The sequence below is a fragment of the Neofelis nebulosa genome, chromosome 12 (genome assembly GCF_028018385.1).
Source record: "Neofelis nebulosa isolate mNeoNeb1 chromosome 12, mNeoNeb1.pri, whole genome shotgun sequence".
Lineage (NCBI taxonomy): Eukaryota > Metazoa > Chordata > Mammalia > Carnivora > Felidae > Neofelis > Neofelis nebulosa.
In genome coordinates, this window is record NC_080793.1 from 31,770,824 (window position 1) to 31,792,122 (window position 21,299).

The 21,299-nt window shown below is 38.1% G+C and overlaps 1 protein-coding gene across 1 annotated transcript in view; it reads right to left on the reverse strand.

Annotated features, from left to right (window-relative positions):
• PLPPR1 (phospholipid phosphatase related 1) overlaps positions 1 to 21,027 on the reverse strand; it is a 327,119-nt gene extending 306,092 nt beyond the window's left edge. Inside the window, exon 1 of the mRNA XM_058694746.1 lies at positions 20,909 to 21,027. The gene's annotated coding sequence lies outside the window, so the exon portion shown is untranslated. The remainder of the gene's footprint in view (positions 1 to 20,908) is intronic.
• Between the last annotated feature and the right edge of the window lie 272 nt (positions 21,028 to 21,299).

The window sequence follows — 21,299 nt, forward strand, 5'->3', positions numbered from 1 at the left end:
AAAAAATTAAAAATAGATCTACCCTATGACCCAGCAATAGCACTGCTAGGAATTTACCCAAGGGATACAGGAGTACTGATGCATAGGGCACTTGTACCCCAATGTTTATAGCAGCACTCTCAACAATAGCCAAATTGTGGAAAGAGCCTAAATGTCCATCAACTGATGAATGGATAAAGAAACTGTGGTTTATATACACAATGGAGTACTATGTGGCAATGAGAAAGAATGAAATATGTCCCTTTGTAGCAATGTGGATGGAACTGGAGAGTGTGATGCTAAGTGAAATAAGCCATACAGAGAAAGACAGATAACATATGTTTTCACCCTTACGTGGATACTGAGAAACTTAACAGAAGACCATGGGGGAGGGGAAGGGGAAAAAAAGTTAGAGGGAGTGAGGTAAACCATAAGAGACTCTTAAAAACTGAGAATAAACTGAGGGTTGATGGAGGGTGGGAGGAAGGAAAAGTGGGTGATGGGCATGGAGGAGGGCACCTGTTGGGATGAGCACTGGGTGTTCTATGGAAACCAATTTGACAATACATTTCATATTAAAAATAATAAATAAATAAATAAATAAGTAAATAAATAAATAAATAACTCCAGCTCTTGGGGTCCTTTTATGCTCTATGATGACTTCCTGTTGCATTTTCCTGGCCACAATTCTTCTGACCTGGTAGGGATTCTCCTTCAGCAGGCCATCACAAATATTCTTCAATTTCAGTACCCAAAGGTTCACCATCAATTTCTCCACTGAAATTCCCCTTGCACTCTGGCAGATACCCTTTTGAGCACAATATAATTTTAAATGACCCCAGGCCAACATTCTTATGATGGACATGAATTCCATGCTTGTTGCTCAGGATCGAGGTACCTTTGGCCTATTGTTGGACAGAGATGCATGGTTCTCCAGATGCAGCCTGTCTCTGCTTCCATGAGCAGCTTCAGATAGCATCTCCCTCTTTGGTATTCTCAGGCATGGTCAGGCATCAGTCCACAGTGCCTGCCAAATGAAGGAGAGAACCTTCTCCTTCACTGGACCTGAGCTGAAGGAGATACACTCCTCCCATGTTCTCCACCTTCCTTGAATGGGTTAAGCATTAGTTAGCTCTATACAAAGGTATTTTCACAAAATCCTCTCTAGTCTCCAAAAAACTTACCCTTGTCTAGTCACAATATGTGTGAGTTGTTTAGCTCTATAAAACCACTCACTTTAGAACATTCTATCTTCCATCATTATGCCTTGGTCAAAAGCTAAGATAATGCATCCCATGTTAATATCCTTTTTTAAATTATTATTAAAGGAATTTTATAAGGTAACCTTAATCTTTCTGCCTCTTGTCCTTCATGTCACCATCTTATACCTGCAAAGGTAAAGTCCTTCCACTATTGCCTTCTATGAATTTATAGGTAATGAGACTTATTTAGCTTCAGGTCATGCAGAGAGATTCATTTGTGAATTTTGTAAGTCACAATCTCATCAGTTGTGCTCTAATCAAACAAACAGCAGGGATGGAAATAACCGGGGCTAGATAAATAAATAACTGAGTTAATTATGAACTTGCTCATTTTAAAGAAACATTAAATCATGAAGGATTATGAATAGCTGGGTAATTGTTCCTGATCTTAATTCCCAGAGTATAGAGCTTAGAGAACTGATACCTAGTTAGTTTGCAAAGCTCAGCTGCAAAGGAAGGGAGTGACTGGCCTCAGCCTCATTCTCCAACTCTGAACACCTCTGTATCCTGGTGCACAGGGTTCCTTCACCCCACCTGCTCTGTCAGCCCCACTCCCAGGTAGGAGGAATGTATTTGTTTCCTATTGTTGCTGTTACTAGTTGCCACAAGTTTAGTGGCTTAAAACAACACAAATTTAATCTTTCATAAGTCTGGAGGTCAGAAGTCCAAAATTGATCTCAATGCATAAAATCAAGGCTATATTCCTTTCTGGAAGCTCTAAGGGAGAATCCAATTTCTTGCATCTTCCAACTTCTAGAGGCTGCCTGCATTCCTTGTCTCATGGCCTCCTTCCATGTTCAAAGCCAAAATGGCCCATCAAGTCTTTCTTATATCATATAATACTGATTTCTGCTTCCCTAGTCACATCCCCATTTCTGACTCTGACCCTCCCACCTGTCTGCTTCCTCTTTTAAAGATCCTCGTGATTACACTGGACAGTCCTGAGTCATTCAAGATACTCTCCTTATGTTCAGGTGAGCTGGTTAGCAACCTTAATTCCATTAACAACCTTAATTCCCCTTTGCTATGTAAGCTAACGTATTCACAGGTTCTAGGGATTAGAACTGGGACATCTTTGGGTGGGGCATTATTCTGCCTTCCACACAAAGACTAATTCAAAACTACAACAGAGGTTGCCTGAATCCCTCCTTGTCTCCCCATTCCACTCAAGAAGCCACTATCACTCTGGCTGCCTGTTTGACCCCGGCATTATAACCAGTATCTACTCCATAATCCGAGATGCTAATGAAGAACAGGAGTCTCGTCCTATTTTTGTGAATGCAAAACATTTTACTGGAACACGCAGTCATGCCCATTCAGTTTACTTATTGTCTGTGTCTATTCTCATGCTACAACAGCAGAGTTAAGTAGTTACAACAGAGACAATAGGCCTGAAAAATTCTAAAATATTTTTCATCTGGCCCTGAAGTTTGCTGACCTGCAGTATAGAGAGCTGCTCTTTCTCCCTCTGCTTTGTTCTTACTCCTAGATCATAGCCTTTCATGGTCCCTACTGAAAGCCAAGTATGTGGACTAGAGCCTCCCCACTTTGGTGGACTCTGAACTTCATTTTTCACACCACTGGCCCTGTTAGTCTGCCATAAACTCTAACCAATTTCTCAACCTCAAGGTTGACTGGATCAGCAGCTTTTTTGAGAGAAAAGCAGTGCCAAATATAAGGTTTACTTCTTTTCCTGCATCTGGTTTCCTGAAAATTCTTTCTATGTTAGTATCTCTCCTGTGCCTTCAAAGAAATACTGTTTGTTTTTTGTCTAGCTTTTCTAGTTGTTCTCAGCAAGAAGACTGATGTAAGCAATCTGGTTCACCATTACTAGAAGTGTATTTTTAGTACTGTTATTTAATTTTTGTTGCCTCCAAATATTTGTTGTATTATCCATACTCTTTTAAATTTTGTTCTGCTTTTTGTAGTTAGCTTGTGATTTCTTTATAGCTTTCTTTTTTTTTAATTTATTTATTTTTTATTTTTTAATATATGAAATTTACTGTCAAATTGGTTTCCATACAACACCCAGTGCTCATCCCAAAAGGTGCCCTCCTCAATACCCATCACCCACCCTGCCCTCCCTCCCACCCCCCATCAACCCTCAGTTTGTTCTCAGTTTTTAACAAAAAAAAAGAGAAGAACCATATGATCCTGTCAATCGATGCAGAAAAGGCCTTTGACAAAATCCAGCACCCTTTCTTAATAAAAACCCTTGAGAAAGTCGGGATAGAAGGAACATACTTAAAGATCATAAAAGCCATTTATGAAAAGCCCACAGCTAACATCATCCTCAATGGGGAAAAACTGAGAGCTTTTTCCCTGAGATCAGGAACACGACAGGAATTTATAGCTTTCTTTATAGTACTCTGTCTCTTAAGGATTATGCTTCCTTGCTTTCTGATAAAGAAGTCAGGTTTTATGAAACATTCTTGTTAATCCTATAGTTAATTATTTTCTTAGACAAACTTATCCTTGACCCTTCAGAATAAAATTTCTTCTCCTTGTTTTGTACTAATTAATTACAGCCCTTATTTGTTTAGTTTTATTTTGCTCTTTGTCTATCATCCAACTAGGTAAATTCTATCCAGACTTGATAGTAAATTGCTTGCTCTTAACCCTTCATCTCAGATAAACAACAAATCTGCTAATTAGATTTGTCCTCAACTAGATGGCACATTGATGCATAATTTGTACTCCAAGTCAAATTTTCCAGCAGTTTCTTCCATCTTCTAGTGTATCTTTGCTCTATTCATCTGAAATACCCTATCCTCACTGTTTCATTGTTTCTTATTCTGAACTGAAATAATTCTTTAAAAATTCCTTTTAGAGCATTTACTGCAATTAAAGTTCTTATGTCTTTCACTTCCTACATTTATCAAGTTACTTTTTCTGAATAAATATACAAAAATGAGGTAGAGTATTTTAGTCATCTCATGGAGAAGCACCTATAATCAGAGCAACTGGCAACTTTTGTGATTGATTGATAACTGCTGGTCCTCTAGTTTAGGAGACAGCTGGAAGAAGTACAAAGTTCCTTCTGAACTTCTCAGATTGGATCTGTTTCAAGAGGTGAAGCCTAAGTACGTTCTTTCTCAATCTGCTCTCTCTGCCTTAGAGGAACTTTCTCTCATATTCTTGCATTATATTCCCCATGAATCTTAGTTTTTTTGTATTGCCTTGAAACTTATTTTTTATATTTATATTCCTGTTTGGGGATCCTATTTAGGAACTGTGAATTGAAGATCAGAGTCTACCCAGTAGTAGTTCTGCAGAACTGAATCCTACAGTTATTCAGGGATTGGGCAATTCCCTTGATTCCACACAGTTACATGTTTTCATATTCTTCTTAGGCTTTCCATATCCAAAGGGATGAAATGGCTTATAAAATGAGTCACAAAAATGCAAATTGATATCAACATAATTACTTGGCATAAATTAAGCTTTTCTTAAAAATTACTGATTTGTGATTTGGTATTGAGGGATTTGGTACAGTCAAAGATTTCTTCTTCTTTTATAAGAGCTACTAATAAGTTACAAAAGAAGCCACACTGGACATTTTCTACTTCGTGCAATTACATTTGGATGTTTTGGTGTCTAACAAATAAACAATGAAAACCTGAATTTGAATTGTTTCCTGTAGGATTCAAATGTGTGACCTTGAGCGATGCATCTATCTCTGAACCTCTCCTCTTCCATAAAATGGGACTGATGGTAATGATACAACCTTACCTACTTCACTTGTTTATTAAGAAGATGAACAGATAGAAGATGTAGAAGAACTTAGTACATTTTGAAGCCCTGTTTAAGTTCTTCTCATTTTTTAAACCATTTCAGAATGAAAACTGAGAGCTACTCTTTGCCATTTCATTCCAAAATTGACATAGAAAATCTATAATGTTTCTTTTCTATATGATGACAAGTGTTCCAGGGTAAACAGAACAGCCTAGGAATGATAAAGCTAGTTTAAGTTTTATTTTTTTTTAATGTTTACTTATTTTTTGAGAGGGAGAGAGAGAGATCAGGGGAGGGACAGAGGGATAGGGGGAATAGGGGACAGAGGATAGGGGACAGAGGATCCAAAGCAGGCTCCTTGCTGACAGTAAAGAGCCCGATGTGGGGCTAGAACTCACAAACCCAGAGATCATGACCTGACCAAAGCAGAAGCTGAATGCTTAACTGACTGAGCCACCCAGGCGCCCCAAAGCTAGTTTAAGCTTTAAAGGTAAATGCCTCCTCCCTTCCCCTTGTGACATGTCTGACATAACAGCAAGCACATCTCTCGGCTTCAAGTACTTTAGGTCCATTCTCTGAACTTTCAAGCAACTTGGAGGAAGCTCAGACCAAGGCATTAAGGTTAAAAACAAAAACACAGATGACCTGGTGGCTCTGTTGATTTCATCTTGATTTCATCTTGATTTCAGCTCAGGTTTGTGATACTGATCCCCGCTTCTGGCTCTGCGCTGACAGCATGGAGCCTGCTTGAGATTCTGTCTCTCCTCTCTCTGCCCCTCCCCTGATCATGTTCTTTCTCACTCTGTCTCTCTCTCTGTCTCTCTCTCTGTCAATATATAAATAAACAAACATACATACATTTAAAAAAAAAAAAACAGGGGCACCTGGGTGGCTCAGTCGGTTAAGCAGCTGGCTTCAGCTCAGGTCATGATCTCGCAGTCCGTGAGTTTGAGCCCCGCGTCGGGCTCTGTGCTGACAGCTCAGAACCTGGAGCCTGTTTCAGATTCTGTGTCTCCCTCTCTCTGACCCTCCCCCGTTCATGCTCTGTCTCTCTCTGTCTCAAAAATAAATAAACGTTAAAAAAAATTTAAAAAAAAATAAAAACAAAAACAGAAAAAAACTAACAAGAGCAATACCATAAGAAATCAATTTCAGATTTTCACTTTCAATTGTATTCAAGGGAATTTCAGGCCAGGCACCATGGTATATCAGGAATTTCTTTCCTTTTTTTTTTTTTTTTTTTCTTTTTCCTAGAGGATAATTGAAAACATATATTCTTAGTGCCAATGAAAAAGACTCAACTCTGAGAATACAGTTCCTCATAAAACAGCAGAAGAACAGACTACAGAGGAAGATTAGCTCACTAGAATTAAAGATTTTTCTGTATGTGTTTCAGAAAGAAATATCACTGACTCAGGAGCAAGACTTCGATAATTTGCATACTCTGATAAAGTGGGGAGGGTAATCCTGAAAGAGCTGCTGTTGTACTGTTTGATAGCATCCAAACTGAAAGATACTGCATTGATTTCTTCTCAGAACATTGTGAAATTGATAGTAAATGGATTATTTAAAATATGAATTCATTTATAATATGCTTTTAAAAATGTAGTGTAACCCCATTCTGTCAAAAAAATGTGAGAAATTGTCTTTAATTAGAAAGAGATTTGTAAATCTTTACTCAGTTTTTACTAGCATTTGTGATTATAAACTTGCTTAGCTGGAGTGTTACAGTTATGAAAATTAGCAATAAAAACTTATGATTCCTCTATTTCCTCTTAAATTTCACCACGTACACAAGGAATACTCATTAGAGCCAACAAATAAAGTGATTACTGTTGCAAAATCCTTATTGTTATCCATTTTTATTTTTTGTTATTTGTTACTGAATGACTTTCCTGGACACCAAAGAATTTTGATAAAGATTTAAATAATTAGAAAGTACAAAAGATTATGACAAGAGAAAAAATAATCATAATCTTAATATCCAGAAATAATTGTTGTTTAATTAATATTTTTAACTTTTTAATGTATACATCCACCCATATGTATGTTTTGCAAAATTTAGTCATATTGTATATTTGGTTTTATTTAACAATTCTCTCCTTTTTACTTGAAATTTTGCAAAAATCAATAATATAGTCAAGTATTCTTCAGAAATAAATTTAATTTATGATAAACAGGTACTAATTTCCATTTGTACAACAACATATTAGAGAACTCATCAGTTAAACAGTCTATAATTACTTTTAGAAATAATTATCATGAAACTTTATATGTGGGGCTCAAACTCCGAACCATGAGATCATGACCTGAGCTGAGATCGAGTTGGACACTTAACCAACTGAGCCACCAAGACACCCTCTGCCCATTTCTTAAATGGGTTATTTGTGTTTTGGGTGTTGAGCTTAGTAAATTCTTTATAGATTTTGGATTCTAAAAAATCAGATGTTCCATTTGCAAATTATTTTCTCCCATTCCATAGGCTGCTTTTTTAGTTTTGTTGATTGTTTCCTTTGCTGTGCAGAAGCTTTTTATCTTAATTAAGTCCTAATGGTTCCTGTTTGCTTTTGCTTCCCTGGCGCTTGGCGACTTGACTAATAAGTGGGTCTGGCCAGGTCAAAGAGGTTTCTGCCTGTGTTCTCCTCTAGAATTTTGATGGTTTCCTGTCTCACATTTAGGTCTTTCATACATTTTGAATTTGTTTTTGTGTATGGTGTAAGAACGTGATCTGGTTTCATTCTTCTTTTTTAAATTTTTTTTTAACGTTTTACTTATTTTTGAAACAGAGAGAGACAGAGCATGAATGGGGGAGGGGCAGAGAGAGAGGGAGACACAGAATCGGAAGCAGGCTCCAGGCTCTGAGCCATCAGCCCAGATGCCCGACGCAGGGCTCGAACTCGCGGACCGCGAGATCGTGACCTGAGCTGAAGTGGGACGCTTAACCGACTGAGCCACCCAGGCGCCCCCTGGTTTCATTCTTCTGCATGTCACCGTCCTGTTTTCCCAACATTTGTTGAAGAGACTGTCTTTTTTCCATTGGATATTCTTCCTGCTTTGTTGAAAATTAGTTGACCATATAGTTGTGGGTTCATTTCTGGATTTTCTATTCTGTTCCAGTGATATATGTGTCTGTTTTTGGGTCAGTACCATACTATCTTGATGACTACGACTTTGTAATATAGCTTGAACATCGGAATCATGATGCCTCCAGATTTATTTTTCTTTTTCAGGATTATTTTGGCTATTTGGGGTCTCTTGTGGTTCCATACATATTTGGGGATTGTTTGTTCTAGCTCTGCAAAAAATGCTGGTGGTATTTTGATAGGGATTGCATTAAATGTGTAGATTGCTTTGGGTAGTATATACATTTTAACAATTTTCGTTCTTCCAATCCATGAGCATAGAATGCTTTTCCATTTCTTTGTGTCCTCTTCAATTTCTTTCATAAGTGTTCTACAGTTTTCAGAGTACAGACCTTTTACCTCTTTAGTTAGGTTTATTCCTACGTATCTTAGGATGCAGTTGCAAATGGGATCAATTCTTTCATTTCTTTTCCTGCTGCTTCGTTATTGGTGTATAGAAATACAACAGATCTCTGCATGTTGATTTTATATCCTGCGACTTTGCTGAATTCATGTACTAGTTCTAGCAATTTTTTCATGAGTCTTTTGGGTTTCTACATAAAGTATCATGTCATCTGCAAATAGTGAAGGTTTGACTTCTTTCTTGCCAATCTGGATGCCTTTATTTTTGTTGTCTGATTGCTGAGGCTAAGATTTCCAGTACTATGTTTAATTGTAATGGTGAGAATGGACATCCTTGTCTTGTTCCTGACTGGGGGAAGGCTCTCAGTTTTTCCCCCTTGAGGATGATATTAGCTGTGGGCCTTTCATATATGGCCTTTATGATGTTGAGGTATGTTACACCTCTTCCTACTTTGTTGAGGGTTTTTATCAAGAATAGATGCTGGGGGCGCCTGTGTGGCTCAGTTGGTTAGGCGTCCGACTTCAGCTCTGGTCATGATCTCACAGCTCATGAGTTCAAGCCCTGTGTCGGGCTCTGTGCTGACAGCTCAGAGTCTGGAGCCTGCTTCAGATTCTGTGTCTCCCTCTCTCTCTGGCCCTCCCCTGCTTGTGCGCACTCTCTGTCTCTCTCAAAAATAAATAAACATTAAAAAAAAGAATAGATGCTGTATTTTGTCAAATGCTTTTTCTGCATCTATTGACAGGATCATATGGTTCTTCTTTTTTTTAGAGAGAGATTCATTTTTTTTTAAGTTTATTTATTTTGAGAGAGAAAAAACAAGTGGTGGAGGGGCAGAGAAAGAGGGAGAGAGAGAATCCCATACATGCTTTCTGCTGACAGTGCAGAGTCCAATGTGGGGCTCAATCTCATGAATTGTGAAATCTAACCTGAACCTAAACCAAGAGTCAGATGCTTAACAGACTGAGCCACCCAGGCACCCCAGGATCATATGGTTCTTATCCTTTCCTTTATTAATGTAGTGTATCACATTGATTAATTTGCAAATACTGAACCAGCCCTGAAGCCCAGGAATAAATCCCACTTGATCATAGTGAATAATTCTTTTAATGTACTGTCAAATTTGATTTGCTAATATCTTGTTGAGAATTTCTGCATCCATGTTCATCAGGGCTATTGGCCTGTAATTCTCCTTTTTAGTGGGGTCTTTGTCTGGTTTTAGAATCAAGGTAATGCTGGCTTCGTAGAATAAGTTTGGTAATTTTCCTTCTATATCTATTTTTTTGGAACAGTTTGAGAAGAAAAGGTATTAATTCTTCTTTAAATGTCTGGTAGAATTCCACTGGGATGCCATCTGGGCCAAAACTCTTGTTTGTTGGGAGATTTTTGATTACTGAATCAATTTCTTTGCTGGTTATGGGTCTGTCCAAATTTTTTATTTCTTCCTATTTCAGTTTTGGTAGTGCGTGAGTTTCTAGGAATTTGTGCATTTCTTCCAGATTGCCCAGTTTGTTGGCACATAATTTTTCATAGTATTCTCTTATAATTGTTTGTATCTCTGTAGTGTTGGTTGTGATTTCTCCTTTTTTATTCATGATTTTATCTATTTGGGTCCTTTCTCTTTTCTTTTTGATAAGTCTGGCTAGGGGGCTATCAATTTTGTTAACTCTTTCAAAGACCAATTCTTATTTCGTTGATCTGTTCTACTGGTTTTTTAGATTCTATATAATTTATTTCTGCTCCAATCTTTAATATTTCCCTTCTTCTGCTGGATTTAGGCTTTATTTGCTGTTCCTTTTCTAGCTCCTTTAGGTGTAAGATTAGGTTGTGCATTTGGGACCTTTCTTGTTTCTTGAGATAGGCCTGAATTGCAATATACTTCCCTCTTAGGACTACCTTTGTGATTCCCAAAGGTTTTGGACTGTTGTGTTTTCATTTTCATTGGCTTCCATGTATTTTTTTTTATGTCTTTTTACATTTCCTGGTTAACCCATTCATTCTTTAGTAGCATGTTCTTTAACCTCCATATATTTGAGGACTTGACAAATTTTTTTTGTGTGGTTGATAAGTTTCATAGCGTTATGATCTGAAAATATGCATGGTATGATCTCAATCTTTTTGTACTTGTTGAGGGCTCATTTGGGAGCCAGTATGTGATCTGTTCTGGAGAGTGTTCTGTGTGCACTCAAGAAGGATGTGAATTCTGCTGCTTTAGGATGAAATGTTCTGGATATATCTGCTAAGTCCATCCGGTCCAGTGTCTCATTCAAAGCCACGGTTTCCTTGCAGATTTTCTGCTTAGGTGATCTGTCCATTGGTGTAAGTGTGGTGTTGAAATCCCCTACTATTATTGTATTATTATCAATGAGTTTATGTTTATGATTAATTGATTTATATATTTGGATGGTCCAAGTTGGGGCCATAAATAATTACAATTGTTAGCTTTTCTTGATGCATAGACCCCTTAATTGTGATGTAATGCCTTCTTCATCTCTTGTTACGGTCTTTGTTTTAAAATCTAGTTTGTCTGACATAACTATGGCTATTCCAGCTTTCTTTTGACATCTATTAGCATGGTAGATGGTTCTCCATCCCCTCACTTTCAATCTGCAGGTATCTTTAGGTCTAAAATGAGTCTCTTATAGGCAGCATATAGATAGATCTTGGGTTTTTTTATACATTATGATACCCTATGTCTTTTGATTGGAGCATTTAGTCCATTTACATTCAGAGTGATTATTGAAAGGTATGAATTTAGTACCATTGTGTTACCTTTACCTGCATAGTTGGTGTTGCTGGTTGATGCTCTCTGGTCCTTTCTAGTCTTTGTTGCTTTTGGTCTTTTTTTTTTCCCTCCAGTTAAAGAGTCCCCCTTAAAATTTCTAGTAGGGCTGATTTAGTAGTCATAAACTCCTTTAGTTTTTGTTTGGGAAACTCTTCAGCTGTCCTTCCATTTTGAATGACAGCCTTGTTGGATAGAATATTCTTGGCTGCATATGTTTTCCATTCCATATATGGCTGCATATATATTCCATTCAGCATGTTGAATATATCTTGCCACTCTTTTCTGGCCTGCCAAGTTTCTGTGGACAGATCTGCTGTGGACCTGATTTGTCTTCCCTTGTAGGTTAAAGTCTTCTTTCCCTTGCTGCTTCCAGGATTCTTTCTTTGTCTGTTTATTTGTGAACCTGACTATGATATGTCTTGACAATGGCCAGCGTCTGTTGGATTTAATGGTATTTCTTTGTGCTTCTTGGATTTTGATATCTGTGTCCTTCCCCAGATTAGGGAAGTTTTCAGCTATAATTTGCTCACATAAACCTACTTCCCCTTTTTCTCTCTCTTCATCTTCTGGAATTCCTTTGTACTAATGTGATGTTTTAATAAATCACTGAGTTCCTTAATTCTTCCATTGTTATCCTTGATCTTTGTTTCCCTCTTCTTTTCAGCTTCATTATTTTCCATAATTTTATCTTCTATACTGCTAATTCACTCCTCTGCCTTGTCCATCCTCATTTTTTATGGTCTGTATTTGAGTTTGCATCTCAGTTATAGAATTTTTTATTTCAGCTTGACTAAATTTTAGTTCTTTTATCTCTGCATGAAGAGATTCTCTGGTGTCTTCTATGCTTTTTTCAAGCCCAGCTAATATCCTTACAATTGTTGTTTAAAATTCTAGTTCAGATATCTTATATCTGCATTAACTAAATCCCTGGCTGTCATTTCTTCCTATTCTTTTGAGGTGAATTCCTCCAACTTGTCATTTTGGAGGAAAAAACACAACAATAATAATAATCAAATGGAATAAAAGTTCAAAAATTTAAAAATAATGGGGTGCTTGGGTGGCTCAGTTGGTTAAGTGTCCAGCTTCAGCTCAGGTCATGATCTCACAGTTTGTGGGTTTGAGGCCTGCGTTGGGTTCTGTGCTGACAGCTCAGAGCCTGGGGCCTGCTTCAGAATCTGTGTCTCTCTTTCTCTCTGACCCTTCCCCACTCACACTGTCTCTCTCTCCCTCTCTCAAAAATAAGTAAACATTAAAATTTTTTTTTTAATTTTTAAATAAAATAAAGGAAGCTAGATCATAGTTGTGTGTTTCTCTGTTTTTCAAGAGAAGCTAGATAGAAAAAGGAGAAAAGAGAAAAAAGAGAAAAAAATTAAAAATTAATGAAACAGAATTTAAAAATAAACATTTTTCTCCTTCTGTATCCAAGAAACAAAAGAAAACAAAATAAAAGAAAAACAACAACAGAAGCAATAACAAAAAAAAAACGAAAATACAAATGAACAAACCAAAAAACCCAAATGAAGCTAGATCCAGTTTCCCCTAGAGGTGAGACCTTGCAGCAGTCTATGGTCAGTAGACTAAGCTCCTGGAAGGGGTTTGCGGGGATCTTCTGAGGGAGGGGCCTGCTGCTCTGATTCCCAGGCTGACTTGCCCTAGTGGAAATGAGCCTCAAAAGCACAGAGGGGCAGGGCTTGGTGTAATGGCTCCATTCTCCACTTGGTGGCGCTGTTTAGCTCACTAGGGTCAATCAGTGTTGGTGGGATAACGTTGAAAATGGCTTCACCTGCTCAATACTCTGTAGAGTGGGAAGTTCGGGCCATCACAGATGCGAGATCAGTCATCTCTCCTGTGTCCCCCACTTCCATCAGTTCCCCACCTTCCCCCTGTCTGTGTCTGAGCTATCTGCCTACCAGGTGGCACCTCTCTCCAGTGTTTTATCTCAGGTGCAGCTATGTTTCAAAACCCTACACACTTTGAAGACCCCCAAGGTTTGGACTTACAGTGATCTTCTGGGGGAGGAACTCACTGTGCTATAGCCAGGGCCAGCTTGTCCCAGGAAATGGTCACTCCACTGTGCAGTGGCTCAGAGTTTATGGTAAGTCCCAATGCATAGCCAGCGCCAGGGTTTGCTGCCCTCAACTGGTGTCTCTGTTCCTATATGGTTGAACATGGCCGCTTGATGGAGGCTGCCAGGTCTTTTGCCCACGGAGAGGTCATATCACCTGTACCAAATGCACTCCAAGCAGGGAAACCTCTTCTTCCTGTATGACCCAAGGAATCCTCAGACCACACTGCCCACTCCTGAGGCTCCACCCTGCTTCCTCACTGGAGCACCAGGGGTTGACCTCTGAAACTTCAGACTCTACTCTGCTGTTTATAAAAAACTGGTGTATTGAAACCCTCTCCTTTTTACCCCATCAATAGTTTTGGGGAACAGTTTTGTTGTACAGTCCCTTGTGTGTGTTTTCACTCTTTCTCTCTAGCTACTTTCAGGGGGAGTGTTTTCTTGTACAAACCCAATGCACTTCTCTCTCTCCCCCTTTATCTTCTGTGTGAAAAGGGCTCCCTCCCCTCTGCAGCACTACAGCTCTTCTCTCTCCCAATTCACGTCTCCACACCACATACCTGCCACATTACCTCCCTCAAATTATGCAGAATGTTCTAGTAATCCTCAGATCAATTCCCTAGGTGTTCAAAATGGTTTGATGTTGATCTAGCTATGTTTGAGGGACAAGACAAGCCCAGGGTCCTTTGACTCTATATCACATGTTTTAAATGAAGTGTTGATTTTTGATGTTTCCCCTGACTATAGATACTCTCATACCAAGATCTAATAAGTCCTGATTCTTATGACATTTACTGAGAACCCAATAATGTCTGCAGAGGACTTTGAACAAGTTTTTTTTTAATGTTTATTTATTTATTTTGAGAGGGAGAGCATGATGTAGGGAGGGGCAGAGAGAGAGGGAGAGAAAGATCCCAAGCAGGCTCCATGCTGCCAGAACAGGGCCTAAGGCAGGGCTCGATCTCACAAACCATGAACCCATGATCTGAGCCAAAATCAAGAGTCAGATGCCCAACCAACTGAGCCACCCAGGAGCCCCTGAACAAGCTTCTTGTACTTTATATGATAGGTCACTGAGAACAGGATATCTTGGGCCCTTCCAACTACATCATCACTAACACTGAAACACCTCCAGCATTTTCCTGCCTCAGTTTGGATATTATAGAGTATTTTAGTAACTATAATGTGTTTGTACCAGAGTATATGTGTTTGTGAATAAAATATTGTCATTAATAAAAGTTATTAAAAATAACTTCTATGTCCACTTGTGATTTATCCTCCTCAGACCTAAAATATCTATAAATATAATTTGTATTTATTCTCGCTAGAATTCAATATTTTATGTAATTGTTGGAATGTAAATGTTCATGAGGCAGCTGGGTGGCTCAGCTGGTTAAGCATCCAACTTCAGCTCAGGTCATGATCTCACGGTTTGTGAGTTCAAGCCCCACGTCAGGCTCTGTGCTGACAGCTTAGAGCCTGGAGCCTGCTTCAGATTCTGTGTCTCCTTTTCTCTCTCTTCCCCTCCCTCACTTGTGCTCTGTCTCTCAAAAATAAATAAATGCAAAAAAAAAAAAAATTAAAGGAAAGAAATGTAAATGTTCAAGGATAGAAAGAATGAGAAGGAAAAAGGAGAGACCATGACAACGATATGGTTGATCACTGGTTGAATTAGTAGATGCCAGGAGGCTATGCAAAAAAAAAAAAAAAAAAAATGCTTAAAAGATATTTGACAAAGTACAACATCCATCCATGATAAAAAACCCTCCACAAAGTAGTTTTAAAAGGAACATACCCCAATATAATAAAGTCCATATGTGAAAAACACACAGTTGACATCATACTCAATGGTGAAAAAACTGAGATCTTACCCCTAAGATCAGGAACAAGACAAGGATGCCCACTCTCACCACTTTTATTCAACATAGTACTAGAAGTCCACAGCAATCATGCAACAAAAAGAAACAAAAGCCATCCAAATTGATAAGAAAAAAGTAACACTTTCACTATTTGTAGATGACATGTACTATATATAGAAAACCCTAAAGACTCTATGAAAAAACTACCAGAATTGATAAATGAATTCAGTAAAGTTGCAGGATACAGAATCAACATGCAGAAATCTGTTGCATTTCTATACACTAATAATGAAACATCAGCAGAGAAATTAAGAAAAGATTCCCATTTACAACTGTGCCAAAAATAATAAAATACCTTGGAATAAACTAAACCACAAAAAGGAAAGACCTGTACTCTAAAACAATAAAACACTGATGGAAAAAAACTGAATATGACACAAACAAATGGGAAGATATTCCATGTTCATGGATTGGGGGAAACAATATTGTTAAAATGTCCATACTAACAAAAGCAATCTACATATTTAATGCAATCCTTATCAAAATGCCAACAGCATTTCTCACAGAGCTAGAACAAACAATCCTAAAATTTGTATGGAAACATAAAGGACACTGAATAGCCAAAGCAATCTTGAAAAAGAAAAAAGAAAGAAAGAAAAAACCTGGAGGTATCACAATCACAGATTTCAAGATACACTATAAAACTATAGTAATCAAAACAGTATGGTACTGGCACAAAAACAGAAACACAGGTTGATGGAACAGATTAGAGAGCCCAGAAATAAACCCACAGTTATATGGTCAATTAATCTTTGACAAAGGAGGCAAGAATATGCAATGGGAAAAAGACAGTCTCTGTAAATGATGTTGGGAAAACTGGACAGCTACATGCAAAAAAATAAAATTGGACCACTTCCTTACATCATACACAAAAATAAACTCAAAATAGATTAAGGACCTAAATGTGAGACCTGAAACCATAAAAATCATAGAAGAGAGTACACTCAGTAATTTCTCTGACACAGCTGCAGCAATATTTTTCTAGATACATTTCTGAGGTAAGGGAAACAAAAGCAAAAATAAACTACTGGGAAAACATCAAAACAAATAAAAAACAAAATTAAAAGGCAACTTACAGAATGGAAGAAGATATTTGCAAATGATATATCTTATAAAGAGTTAGTATCCAAAATATATAAAGAACTTCTATAATTTGACGCCATAACACTACTAATAATAATCCTATTAAAAATGGGCAGAAGACATGAATAGACATTTCTCCAAAGAAGACATACAGATGGCCAACAGACACAGGAAAAGATGCTCAACATCACTCATCATCAGGGAAATGCAAATCAAAACTACAATGCACCTCACATCTGTCAGAATGGCTAAAATCAAAAGCACAAGAAACAGCAAGTGTTGGCAAGGCTATAGAGAAAAAGGAACCCTCATGCTCTGTTGGTGGGAATGCAAACTGGTGCAGTCACTGTGGAAAACAGTATGATGGAATTTCCTCAAAACATTAAAAATAGAACCACCATATGATCCAGCAATTCTACTTCTGGGTATTTATCCTTTTCTTTGGAAAGTATCCTTTTCTTGGATAAATACCCAAAAGTAGAATTGCTGGATCATATGGTGGATGGAGTCCATCAGGCTCTCTCTCTCTCTCTCTCTCTCTCTCTCTCTCTCTCTGCCCCTCCCCCACTCATGCTCGCTCTCCTCCTCTCTCTCTCTCTCTTAAAATAAATAAATAAACATAAAAAAAAAAAGCTTGTTCAAAGCTCTCTGCAGACATTATTGGATTCTCAGTAAATGTCATTAGCATCAGGACTTATTAGATCTTGGCATGAGAGTATCTATAGTCAGGGAAAACATCAAAAATCTCTTTAGAGGAATACAGGACTATTTAAAACTTTGCTTTAAATAAGTTGCTGGCCTTTCTCATTTTTGATCATGTTTTGAGAATAAGGTCCTGACCTAGCATCTAATTTCCCATGCTAGATCTGTGATAAAGTCTAGAAGGTAATGCTGCTTAGCTGGGTATTTAATTTTTCCAATACAAACACAGAGAAATAGAGAAACAGAATGAAGCAGACAGTTGTGGGGTGTGTAACAGAGAGAAAGAAAGAAAGAATTTCCAGTTAGGTCAGGTTCCTTTTGAAAACAGCTATACTTTTCTGCCCTTAAATTCTATGTGAAAAAATACATTTTTTTGGACAAAATATCCCTCAACATAAATTATCTCTGAAATTTCTGCCAGTTGCAATCAAAACAACATTGAGTAAAACACTAGCCAAAAATAATTAATCTCATATCTACCTTTTGGACCACAGATATGATTCAAATATTCTCCTTTGCTAACATTAGATCTCTGAATATCCTGGTTTCCCCTAAAAAGACCTCATGCTCTAACATTACTTTTCTAACTTTCTTTGCTAAAACAAACAAGCAAGCAAAAAACACCACTAAACAACTTTCTATTATATGTATACAGTGTTCAAAACTAGAGCTCCTTTTTTATGAGATAATAGTGGTCATATTAAGGTATTACACATTGAAGTATGAATGCCCAATAGGTTAAGCCCCCCCAGAGATATTTCTCTTAGATATACAGTTTTAATTTCTAATTGTTGAATTTTATGTAGTGGGAAGGACTGATAATGACATTGTGATTCCTCTCAAATTTTTTTTTTCAACTTTTTTTTTTTTTTTTTTTTGGGACAGAGAGAGACAGAGCATGAACGGGGGAGGGTCAGAGAGAGAGGGAGACACAGAATCGGAAACAGGCTCCAGGCTCCGAGCCATCAGCCCAGAGCCCGACGCGGGGCTCGAACTCACGGACCACGAGATCGTGACCTGGCCGAAGTCAGACGCTTAACCGACTGCGCCACCCAGGCGCCCCAGTGATTCCTCTCAAATTTAACTTAACCCAACAGACAAGAAATTACTGGTTTTGGAACCATATTTGCATTCAATGCAGTAAGAACCTGAATTTCCCTGTAAGTTAATTTCCTCAGCCATGAAATAAGACAAATGTCTCCCTTTCAGATTTGTAGAAACAAATAAGGGAGCATTTGTAAATCACAGAGCCAAGTTTGTGGTGTTCAAATCATATACGTGACTAGTTATCTTAGTTAATTTATTTGGAAAGGTGTGGGATTTGCCTTACATTAGAAGTCACCTGCTCCACCTTTTATTAAAGACAGCCCTCAAGTCATCAGGGAATGTCTTGGCTTAGGGCGGTCTCACAGCAGCATGAGGAAATGAAAGCCTACAGTAAGGAATGGTAAACACTTAGCATAACCGCCATCAATCCTAGCTTCTGTGTCTACAGCAGATACTACTAACTGATGGAGCACTCGTTCTCACTGGCCAGAGACACAGTTTCAGAGTTTCAAAAAAGTAGTTCAGGCAACCACTCCTAAGTAATCAGAGCAAGCACTGAGATTAAAGCATTTTGCCATTAACAGTACAGGACAAAGATCAGCAAATTTTTCTGTATAGAGCCAGAAAGTATTTTTTTATTTTTCTGCCATATGGTCTCTACTGCAGATACTCAATGTTGCCTTCCTAGTATGAAAGCAACCATAGACAGTATATAAACAAAGGGGAGTGGCTGTGTTCCAATAAAACTGCATTTACAATAATAGGCAGTGGGCTAAATTTGGCCCACAGGCATGATGTTTGTCAACTCCAGGTCTAGAGCCTCTCCTAAATTCAAGGGGAGGGAGCCTGGGTGGCTCAGTCAGTTAAGCATCAGACTTCAACTCAGGTCATGATCTCAGGGCTCCTGAGTTCCTAGGGCTCTGAGCTGTCAGCACAACCTGCTTCGGATTCTGTGTCTCCCTCTCTCTCTCTGCCCCTCCCCCACTCATGCTCTGTCTCTCTCTCAAAAATAAATAAACATTAAAAATTTTTTTTAAATCAAGGGGAGTCACTATAATGATAAATGCTGCTGAAATAATTTCAGGAGTTTGCAAAGGAAGTATTTTGGCAGCCTGGCAAGGTGAGGGATGTGAAAATAGCCCTGAGACCTGAGAACTTCCTCTTCTTAATTTTACCTGAAATCCTGCTGAGTCCATTATTCTCCCAATTCTCAGAGATTGTAGAGGTCAGTGTGCCCCATTTCTCTTGGACCTCAGCTGATTCAGTATGTCTGTTCCAGGTGTTTACATCAATGTTAAAATACACCAGCTGATGTCTCCTACCCAGGCCACTTACTATTAATGTTAGATTACCACTGGGCTTTAACCTTGAGTTTGAGGTTCCTTCCCACTTAACTCATAATCCAAAATATCACTGGAGACTCCCATTGCCTCATCAATTAAAGAAACCCTTTAATAAAATGGTATTGCCTCCCCCATAACCATGCAACAAACTGAGTTACAGAAAAGTACTACCAAAACCTTCAACTTTCTCTTGGAGAATCCTCACACTGAGTCCAATGTTATACTTTCTTCAACAGGGAGAAATATGGATAGTCAGCTGTATGACATTGGGCAAGTCATACTGAGCCACAATTTCTTCATCCATAAAATAGAGATAATAACTTCCCTACTTATTTCATACAGTTGTGTGAGACTCAAAGGATACCTTTTTTACTTAGGTTTATATGTCATGAAAGCCACATCAGCCATTAAAACATTTTTAGTCTGCCATTCACCTCCACCCACATCACCATAGTTACTCACAACCATCAAACTTCAGGGCTATTATTGAAGGAATATATCTGCTAATGCAATGTTCCTTCCCAAATCAGAGATGTTTGTCCTGATCAATGTCCTACCTTCTTCATTCATCACATGACAGAGTATGTAATGGTCTGCAGATGGATCCTGGCTTTCATTGCCTTTTGGTGCCAAGACTCTTTCAACTATCCAGCATCAGCAAATCAGAACAACTATAAAGTTACTTAAATCCTACATGTCTATGCCAAGGAAGGTGATGATAAAAAGTTCTAAAGACATAAAGGACTGAAGCAGTAACTATTGCTTGGAAGTGATAGGTAAGAATTATTTACCATAATACCTTTGACTTGGGCAGAAGAGTCCTTTAAATTCCAATTGAAGTCCCCTTCAAGAAAAATGAGTAACTAATAGTTTTACTATAAAATCAAAGCTGCTAGGGCACCTAGGTGGCTTAGTCACTTAAGTGTTCCACTCTTGATTTCAGCTCAGCTCATGATTTCATGGTTCATGGGATTGAGCCCCACATTGGGCTCTGCACTGGCAGCATGTAACCTGCTTGGGATTTTTCTCTCTCCCTACCTCTCTCTCTGCATCCCTTCCCTGCCCACACTCTCATTCTCTCTCTCTCAATAAATAAATAAATAAATAAATAAATAAACAAACAAACAAACAAACAAACAAACTTTAAAAAAATCAAATCAAATCAAATCAAAGCTGCTGTTCTCCTTCCAAAGTTCCTAAATTGCATGAGAATAGTATATTCAATTTCCTGGAGAAATTCAGATTCGGCAACATTCCCAGATACTTTGAAACCATTCATTTCAGAACAATCTACATTCTTCACACATGCATTTATCAAATGATTATAAATACCACCCTTTTGGTGTCAAAAGGGATCCGTGGCAATAGTTTCTGCCAAGGTCATTTAGTTCCTTTGTTCCTCAGTTTCCCCACCATACAAACACTACTTCGGCCTTTGTAATAGGATTTATAAATATCTGCTTTCTTCCTCATGAGGGTATAAAAAGGAATAAATGGAACAATACCTCTGAAAGTACTTGGGAGCTGAAGGATCCATGTGGCCAAGTCCAGCAAACCTTCTAAATGATCTCCTACAAGTTAAGTAGGAAGGATGATCTCTTTGCAAGCAGAATTTTGCACAGACTGACTTCTGCAATGGAAAATCAAATAATGCACCCTTTATTACCTTTGCTTTTCCTCTCACTTAAGAGTTAGCTGCCTTTTATTAAACATAGTCTCTGCCATTCAACGGTTTTCCTACTATTTACTCATAAACGAACAAGGTGACTAACTTTACTGTAAAAAACAGGATATAAATTATTCTTACAAAGTACATCATGTTTGCTCTTCACAGGGCATGATGGTTATAATTTGTACATTCAAAAACTTGCAGTATGTTTGGCTATTTTCCAAAAT